At 39.8% G+C, this 10,171-nt stretch overlaps 1 long non-coding RNA gene across 1 annotated transcript; it reads right to left on the bottom strand.

The window, feature by feature from the left end:
* Positions 1–1,779: 1,779 nt before the first annotated feature.
* LOC122022528 lies at positions 1,780–2,685 on the bottom strand. Its single transcript, XR_006122998.1, has 2 exons — positions 2,602–2,685; positions 1,780–1,961 (listed from the first exon to the last, which is right to left on the bottom strand). It is a non-coding gene; the product is annotated as an uncharacterized LOC122022528 (long non-coding RNA).
* Between the last annotated feature and the right edge of the window lie 7,486 nt (positions 2,686–10,171).

The raw sequence follows: 10,171 nt of genomic DNA, 5'->3' as shown, positions 1-10,171 counted from the left end.
ACTACCCGGAAGTATTTCCGGATGAGCTGCCAGGCTTAGCTCCGGATAGGGAAATTTAATTTGAGATTGAACTCATTCCTGGTACCCATCCAATCTCAAAGGCACCCTACCGCATGGCTCCGGTTAAATTGAAAGAACTTCAAGGACAATTACAGGAGCTACTCGACAAGGGCTTCATTCATCCTAGTCACTCACCATCGGGAGCTCCATTATTGTTTGTAAAGAAGAAGGACGAGTCCATGCAAATGTGTGTGGACTACCGAGCGCTGAACAAAGTAACGATCAAGAACCGGTATGCCTTGCCGAGAATTGATGATCTATTTGATCAGTTGAAGGGAGCCACCATCTTTTCCAAGATAGACTTGCGGTCCGGATATCATCAAGTGAAAGTGAAGGCAGATGATGTACCAAAGACGGCATTCCGGACGAGGTATGGACACTACTAGTTCGTAGTTATGCCTTTTGGAGTTACAAACGCTCCTGCTACGTTTATGGATTTGATGAACAGAGTATTCAAAGAGTATTTGGATAAGTTTGTGATCATATTTATAGACAATATTCTTATATACTCTGGAACTCAGGAAGAACATGTTGAACATCTGGAAACAGTATTACAGAATCTTCAGCAGAGACAGTTGTACGTGAAGTTCTCTAAGTGTGAGTTTTGGCTTGACCAAGTGTCCTTCCTAGGGCATGTTATTTCCAAAGATGGGGCCATGGTAGACCCGACAAAAATAGAAGCTGTGAGTAACTGGAATAGACCCAAGAATGTCAGTGAAATCAGAAGCTTCCTTGGACTAGCGGGCTACTACAGGAAATTTGTTGTGAACTTCTCAAGGATCAACTCTCCATTGACAGCACTTACCAGAAAGAATAGAAAATTTGGGTAGTCAGAGGGTTGTGAGAAGAGTTTCATTGAATTGAAAAGGAGACTCACCAGTGCTCTAATACTGACTCTTCTGAAAAATAGCGAGAGTTTCGATATATACAGCAATGCTTCTAAATTGGGACTCGAAGCTATACTAATGCAGAATGGAAAGGTCATTGCTTATGCCTCGAGATAACTCAAAGATTATGAGAAGAACTATTCCACTCATGATCTTGAGTTAGCAGCAGTAGTCTTTTCTCTCAAAGTATGGAGGCATTACTTATATGGAGCTCAGTGCAAGATTTACATAGATCACCAGAATCTGAAGTACTTCTTCACTCAGAAAGACCTGAACATGAGACAACGGAGATGGCTTGAACTAGTCAAAGACTATGACTGTGAAATACTTTACCATCCAGGGAAGGCGAATAAAGTGGCAGATGCACTAAGTAGGAAATCTTCACTACAAGAAAAAAGCTAATAGACAACGCTTTTAAAGCGTTGTCTTTGTACCTGAAAAAGCGTTGTTAAATGCACTGTTGTTAAAAGTCTGCTCAACGACAACGCTTTTAAAACGTTGTCGTTTGTAGCGAAGACAACACTTTAAAAGCGTTGTGTATTTTTTGCAAAAATATCATCTTTGCAACGTTTTAAAAGCGTTGTTATTTTTGGCAAAGACAACACTTGTGCAACGCTTTAAAAGCCTTGTCTTTTTAAAATTAAATTAAAAAAAATCTATTTACAAAATCATTTTTTTTATATTTACAAAATTATTAATTTTCTTTTACCATGTCTAGATTTGAATTTGACATATAAAATAACATTAATTAACTCAACTAATGATTTCAAACTCGTACCAAAATAATAGAATTCAATTACAAAGTATTAGTATTTACAGGAGAATTCAACTATACACAAAGACTAAATAGTTCTGTTTCAAAGTAGATAGTGACATTCGAATTTAAAACAAAAAAAAGCACAAAATAGCTAGTCGACCTCGAAGACAACAATCTGCATGCTTACTTCTACTAGATATACTGATCAAAAAGGATTGTCGGCTTGAGACTAGGACAAAACACCTACCATTGTATATCTGCCACAGAAAATAATACCATCAGTATTATGCAAAAGAAATTCACTCTTAAAGTTGAAAACAAAGGTCACAATTCACACCATACAGCAATGAGAAAATTTGGATAGACAGAAAAAAGAAATGGATCTTTGGCAGGTAAATTAGTGCGTAAGAAAAAAGGCAACCAAAGCCACACATGATTCTATACATAGAACCTAGAATGATATCTTAGATTGATTTTATATTTTACTGGCTACATTTCTTTAACAGGCATATTAATGCTATAAATCACATAGATATATTCTTCTCGTATTACTGAAATTCCTTCTCATTGTCAAATGTTTGACAAGATAATAAGTAGTCCTCGTCTACTGAAAAAACAATAGTAAGATACATCTAAGGGGAAAAAAGTATTGAAGTATCGGAAAATCCTAATAAGATTTACAAGCATGATTTGAAATTTCATTCTGAGATGTCCACTCATAACTTTATATTAGCTCAGTGGGCATTGTCCACTCATAACTCTCATCAAAAGCCATCGGAAATAAAGACAAATGGAAAGACATATGAAAAGAAAGATAATCTGCTGAAAATTGCATAAGTGACGTGGAAGTTTGTCTGATGAAAACAAAAAACAGAACTATCTGGAAAGGAAACTCACATCCAAAATTGTATCTGCTCCAAATTCCTGTCTCCACTAAAGCATATCTGCCTACATAAGAGTTGCTTTCTCACGATCAAATTTTTTAGCTTTCAGAAACCTGCAACATGTAAAAGCTCACCCATAATCATTGTGGAAGTGCTGGAGACAGTAGCTACCAAGAGAAAATTCAAGTTACAGATACAAATGAATATGCTCATAAAATGAAGCACAAATTGCATTAAACCAAAAAAAAAAATATTCCAGTTGGTTTGATATGTATTTTACAAGGCCATTAGTGGAAATACTCATAGGTCGTTTACTTCATTGTGATAAAATCCGCAGTTAAGCATACATATCCACACATAAGGTTTTCAAAATAAACACTATAGCAAATAGCAAAAGATTACACATCTCTCCTCTTCCAAAATTCTACCTGAGCAGCATGTGATAGTCGTCATGTTTATCAGGCAATAAGTCCCTAGAAATTAGCCCCTTGCGGAATGTGTATACTTCGTGCTCCTCTTCCAAATCCCTATCATTCTCGATTGAAATAGAAGAAGTCCTATTAACATCTCTCCTCTTCCCTCGCTTCTTGAGAGAATGTGTGAACTTAGAAGAAGCACTCAGTGCCTTTTTCTTTAAAGCTCCAATACTTAATCTTCGTCTTTCATCCTCAGAGTTCTCCGCATCGGATCTTCTTTCTTTTCTATCTTCCCAACTATGAGACACCTCAAGCCCTTTGACACAACAAAGTCAAATAATATAAAACTCCAACATCAGTTCATAATACCAAAGAAATGGATTGACCTGAGCTAGAGAAACCATACCGTATCAAGCTAGTGGATGGAATGTTGGCTGTATCAAGCTTTGGAACATTGAAACCTTTTCTTGTTGCCAGCCTCTGTGCAAGCCCTCCAAATGAGCTTGATTTAGAGTCATCAAACAACTTCGGTTGAGGCGAGAGGCAATTAATGGAATTAGCTCCAACCTCACCTTCTGTTTTTGAGCTCACACCCACCGTTTGGTTTCTCGGGTTCCATGAAAGCCCCAAATTTCCATTCTCTACCAAGAAAGCTGGTAACAATCTAGAGCCAAAATCTTCAGTCGAAGAGCTTGACAATAGGGTTCTAGAGCTTGGATTTGAAACTGGGGCGACGAGGAGGTACTGCACGACCACCTGCTGGAGGTCGAACTGGGGCTTCTTGGGCTTGAGGACGAGGATGATGACGAGAGAGAGGCGACGGCGAGGAGGGCGAGGAAGGTGAGGAGTAGGAAGAGACAGCAGTAGCAACCCTTGAAGGAGGCGGCGGAGGAAGAGGAGGAAGGGGTGGCGATGGGCGTGCCGAGGTAGTGGCGCTGCCTTCGAGGGTCGGGCGGAGGGTGTGGGCGCTGGTGGTGGCCGCCGTTGGGAAGGTTGTTGGGCGTCGTCATCGCCGACGAAATCCACCGCCGCACTTCCCGATTCCTGAGGGGTCTGTGCGACAGTGAAGAGAAGAAACAACTGCCGGCCGGTGGTGAGGAAGAAGAGATGGCCGGCGGTGGGAGGTCGCGTGCCCTAGCCGCGCGAGAGGAGATGTCGCGAACAGAAAGGAATCACCAGTACTGTGTCGTCGCATGGGTAAAAGATAACGAAGTTTTCTCCTCCTTTAATCTGGGTCGTCCATATTGTGATGAAGATGGTTGAAGATTCAGCCGTCAGATCTTGAGATAAGTGGTCCAGATCACTTAAGATTGAGATGATAACTTGACAATAGACAACGCTTTTTAAAAATCGTTGTCGTAGACACTAAAAAAAAGGCTAATAGACAACGCTTTTTACAAAGCGTTGTCTTTGACCCATAAAAATCACTAATAGACAACAGTTTTAAGAAAAGCGTTGTCTATTAATAAGAAAATAATGAAATAGACAACGCTTTTCACTAAAAGTGTTGTTAAAAAAAAATAGACAACGCTTTTTAAAAAAAGCGTTGTCGTTTAAGTGTTGTAGAATCCCAATTTTCTTGTAGTGCTTGCGCCGCTTTATTATCCTTAGATGCTATGTCCCAACCCCTACAGAAGGAAGTAGTAAACTTTGGGCTGGAAATTATTACTGGGCAGCTCTCCACCTTGACACTAGTGTCAACTCTGCTTGAAGATATACAGAAAGGACAGGATGAAGATCCTGAGATTCAGAAGATCAAGTAGGGGATACAGAAAGGAGAAAATGGAGAGTTCCGAGTATCAGACCGTGAGATTTTATACCATGGGAATTGTCTCTGTGTACCTAATCAAGAGGAATTACGAAAGAAAATTCTAGATGAAGCTCATGGCACACCCTATGCAATGCATCCTTGTTCCACCAAGATGTACCAAGATATAAAAGGACGCTTCTGGTGGTCTGGAATGAAAAGAGATGTTGCAAGATATGTCAGTATTTGTCTGACGTGTCAAAGGGTTAAAGCAGAACACCAAAGACCAGGCGGAGTTCTGCAGCCTATGCAGATCCTAGAGTGGAAATGGGAGGATATATTTATGGATTTTATAGTAGGATTACCCAGAACTACGAATGGTTATGATGCTATATGGGTAATAGTAGAGAGGTTGACTAAGTCTGCTCATTTTCTAGCAATCAAAACATCCTACTCTATTGAGCAGTTAGCACAATTATATGTAAAAGAGGTCATCAGATTACATGGAGTACCTAAGACTATAATTTCTGATAGAGATGACCGCTTTACTTCACACTTTTGGGAGTGTGTTCATAAAGCTCTTGGCACTAAGCTGCGATTTAGTACTGCATTTCATCCTCAAATAGACGGGCAAACAGAACGAGTGAATCAAGTTCTGGAGGATATGCTACGGGCTTGTGCCTTAGATTTCACAGGGAACTGGTGTCGATACCTATGCTTAGCAGAATTTGCGTACAATAATAGCTATCAAGCTACTATCGGAATGACACCTTATGAAGCTCTATATGGGAGGAGATGTAGATCTCCTATCTGTTGGTATAAAGGTGGTGAAAAGAAGGAAATGAGACTCTAAACAGACCTTATTGAGGACACCACCAAAGTTATTCAGAACATTCGCCAGAGAATTGAAACTGCTCAGAGCCGGCAGAAGAGCTATGCGGATGTGCGCCGTAGACCGCTAGAATTTGAGGTTAGAGATTTAGTGTTCCTCAAAGTAGATCCTATGAAAGGAGTGATGCGGTTTGGAAAGAAAGGAAAGTTGAGTCCATGATATGTGGGGCCATACCCGATCATTAGAAGAGTTGGCAAGGTAGCTTATGAGTTAGAACTACCTCAGGAAATGTCAGCTGTTCATAATGTATTTCATGTCTCAATGCTGAAGAAGCATGTTCTCGATGCCAACCAAGTGATTGAACCACAGATGCTACAAGTTCAAGAGAATCTCAGTTATGAAAGTCGACCTATTTAGATAATAGATCGAGAAGTTAAGAAGCTAAGGAACAAAGAGATACCTTTAGTAAAAGTACTGTGGCAAAGTCAACAGTATGAAGAAGCAACATGGAACATGAGGACGAGAGGAGACAGAAATATCCACAATTGTTCTAAGTTCGAGGACGAACTTTTTATAAGGTATGGGAGATTGTAACACCCATAAATTTTCTCTAATTCAAAAGGGCAAAAATAAATAGAAGAAGAGAAAAGAACTAAAAATATATGTATAAATGGCCCAAGCTAGGATTGAAGCCAAGACCTCTTACATGAGATTAGTTTAAGTTGCCAATAGGGTGGTGGTAAAGCATCACATTGGCAATAGGAAGCAATTCCCTATAAGCAGACTTTGTGTGGAAAGATGCTTCAACTTCCACTTAGTATAAAAGGGGAAGGAAGAGGTGAAAACCTAGCTTTTCATCTTCTTCTTCTTCTTCCCCTCCCTAGCCGAATCCTCTCCTTACCCCTTGCAAGTTACGGCCAAGAAACCTAGGGATTCCAAGGTTGTAGGTTCTTATATAGGAGGATCTAAGAGGAAGGTTCACAAGGATTTTTACACACGGGAAGGGAGTTTTGGAGATTAGGGCGGGCAAGAAAAGATCGTCTTCCCTACATCTTAAGACAGTAAGATCTAGCGAAAGGAGGTAAGTACCTCTCGCTTGCGGTATAAGTTGCTTCGAAGATGTATTTAGTAATGTCTTTCATCCAAGATTTAGAAGATTTATGTTGAGTTATGCTTTAGACATGTTAAGGAAGAAGCTTATCATGTTATGTAAGAAGCCCTCTAAAGTTTTGGGGACTAAGAGCCGGTGTAGGTAATATTGAATTGCTTCCCATTTAGTTGGGGCTAAGAAGCAGTTTCAAAGGCCCTAAAAGTGCTTCCCTATAAGTATGAGGGGATAAAGTGCACATAAGGTGCTTGTTGAAATGACAAGCAAGTGCAAAGTTTAAGAAAACAATATTAAAAGAAAGTATTTTACTTTAAAAGTGGCATGTACTGGACACAAGGTCCATGGGATGGGCTCCTAGATTGCCCCTAGGCCCCTAGATCGCCTAGTAGTACCTTAATAGGGTCGAGATTAGCTACCTCAGACTTTATTATGGATGCGCGCAAAGTGATACATTGCCGGGCCCAAGAAAGTTGATTATATGTTCACTAGTATGCATTATAAAGTTTTCAAAGTTCATGGGTTTGTTAAAGTGAAACCATCATAAGTAGAGAACTTGAGTTATAAAGTGTAGTGCTGATGAACGCTATGATATGCCTGGATTTCTATTTTCGTTATATTGCTAGCATGGTTTAAGTGGATGTTTAGCATTTTAAACCTGTTTAAAAATACATATCATGTGCATATTTACAAAGCAGGAGTTTTAGCGTGAACTATATTCAAGTACATGTTTGGTTGTTTTCTTCCCAAGCAGTTTTAAAAGCATGTTCTCTTAAATGCATGGTTTTGTGAGTAGATGGTACTTACTAAGCATTTGCTTATAGTTGCATTTCCTTATACTGCAGATAAAGGTAAAGGAAAGCTTGAGTAGGAGGGGGCAGCAGGAGCAATGTTTGCTGGTGTGTGTGTCGGAACAGTGGAAAGTGATTTTGGAACTTGCTAGTACTTGAAAATGCTAGATTTTGGTACTGATGGATCTAGTTTCTCATTTCTTCTTAGCATAAACATACTATTGGAGTATTGTGTATGAAGAATGTTCAGTTGTTAGTAATTAGTTGCCAAGTCTCCTCATAAAGTAATGAGATAGATTGATAAGCCAAGAAAGGAGTACAAGGGGAGAATCACCCCTTTTGGGGTGCAGGGTGTGACCCCCACACGGGCCGTGACATGGCCGTGTGGAGTCACACGGCCCCAACTCTCTCCCTCTCGGTGAAAGTTACATGACCGTGTGCTACATATGGCCATGCAAGGCTTAGCCTCTGGAAAAGTTACACGGCCGTGTGCCACACACGGCCATGCGAGGCTTAGCCTCTGGAAAAGTTACACGGCCATGTGCCACACACGGCCATGCGAGGCTTAGCCTCTAGAAAAGTTACACGGTCGTGTGCCACACACGGCCATGCAAGGCTTAGCCTCTGGAAAAGTTACACGGCCGTGTGCCACACACGGCCATGCGGGGCTTAGCCTCTATAAAAGTCACACGACCGTGTGCCACACACGGCCATGCGAGGCTTAGCCTCTGCAAAAGTCACACGGCCGTGTGCCACACACGACCATGTAAGGTTTAGCCTCTACAAAAGTCACATGGTCATGTGCCACACACGACCATGTAAGGTTTAGTCTCTACAAAAGTCACATGGCCATGTGCCACACACGGCCATGTAAGGTTTAGCTTCTAGAAAGGTTACACGGCCGTGTGCCACACAAGTTCAGACCAAATTTCTGAATCAAGCGAAGTGCAAATAACAAGGTCAAAAAAAAAAGATAAAGATAAAGGTAACGTTCGCGCCTAAGTTAAGGTATGAGAAAGGCGGTCGTTACATTTATACTAAACACAAGATAACACTTAGAAAAATTTACTTCTAAAATAGAAAATGGAATTTTTGTAGGATACTCACTAAACATTAGAGGTTATAGAATATATAATAAAGTTACACTAAGAATTGAAGAAACCTCAAATGTAAAATTCAAGGAATTCAACCAAAACCTAGAACAAACCCAAATTCAGCCAATTGAGTTTAGTCAAGGAAACAATAATCACGAGGGAACCAGTGAAGATTTAAATCACGAAGAGGAAGATCAACCTCAAGTGAATCAACATCCTAGAATCATAAGAGTCAATCCAAATCTTCCAATTGATCAAATAATTGGTGATCCAGACCTAAGGGTTCAGACCAGGTCATCCTTTAAAAACCTAAGTCAAATATCTCTAATTTTAAAAATTGAACCCAAAATCATAGCTGAATCTTTACTTAACCCAGATTGGGTCATATCTATGCAAGAGGAACTATCTCAATTTGAGAGAAATGAGGTTTGGGACTTAGAACCACCACCCAAAAATAAGAAGATAATAGAAATAAAATGGGTGTTTAAAAATAAATTAAGCAAAACTAGGGAAATTACTAGAAACAAAGCTAGGCTAGTTGTTAAAGGGTTTAGTCAAGTAGAGGGGCTTGACTATGATGAAACTTATGCCCCAATACCTAGACCAGAGTCCATTAGAATGTTACTCAGTTATGCAGCCTATAAAGGGTTCAAACTGTATCAAATGGATGTCACATCCGCATTTCTAAATGAGCTAATAAAAAAAGAAGTCTATGTAGGACAACTACCTAGGTTTGAAAATTTAGATCATCCTAACTATGTCTTTAAGCTAAAGAAAGCCTTATACAAACTTAAGCAAGCACCTAGGGCATGGTATGAAAGGTTGACCTCTTACCTAATATCCAAAGGGTTCAACCAAGGTCAAATCGACCCAACCCTTTTTGTCATATGATGTGACCCAAGAAGAGGCATTGAAGGGAATTGGGGGACCCATGACAAGGTCCAAGACTAAGAGAATGAAGCAAGCTTTAGAAGGCTTAATAATGGGGCTCAAGGAAAAGGAGGATCAATGCATAATGGAGGCAACAACTAAATGGATCACATTTCTTTAATTTGAAAGTGAAATTGAACCAACATGAGGACCATTTTCGTATGCATTTATTGGGGGGTTTTCTAAAGTGACTTCTGATGTCTTTTGTGGGTTTTTAATGCATTTTTGAGAGTTCCTAAGCTAGTATAATAAATATAAATAGCCACTTGGACGAATATAAATAGGTTTTTAGATTTATTTTTTATTGAGATGAGAAAAGGTGTCTCTTAAGCTTCTCTCTTCTTCCTCCTCCTTCCTCCTTGGCCGAATCTTCAAGCTTGGCCGAACCATACTTCTTGCTAGCACAAGAAGAAGGTTCTTCTCCAAAGGCTTCGTTCATGCGATGAACGAAGGATATGTTCGTGTAGAATTGTTAGTAATTAGCCCTAAGAGCCAATCATGAGATGATTAGGCTTTTTGGATTAATCATTGAGTTAGACTTGAATGAACCCACTCATTGGATTAAGTGTAATCCAAATTAGACTCATTGAGTTAGACTCAAATAGATCCAATTGTTGGATTGAGTTGAATTGCATGGGAATCAATGGGTTAGACTCATTGGGTGAACT

The sequence above is a fragment of the Zingiber officinale genome, chromosome 9B (genome assembly GCF_018446385.1).
Source record: "Zingiber officinale cultivar Zhangliang chromosome 9B, Zo_v1.1, whole genome shotgun sequence".
Lineage (NCBI taxonomy): Eukaryota > Viridiplantae > Streptophyta > Magnoliopsida > Zingiberales > Zingiberaceae > Zingiber > Zingiber officinale.
This window is presented reverse-complemented; position numbering and strand designations above follow the sequence as displayed.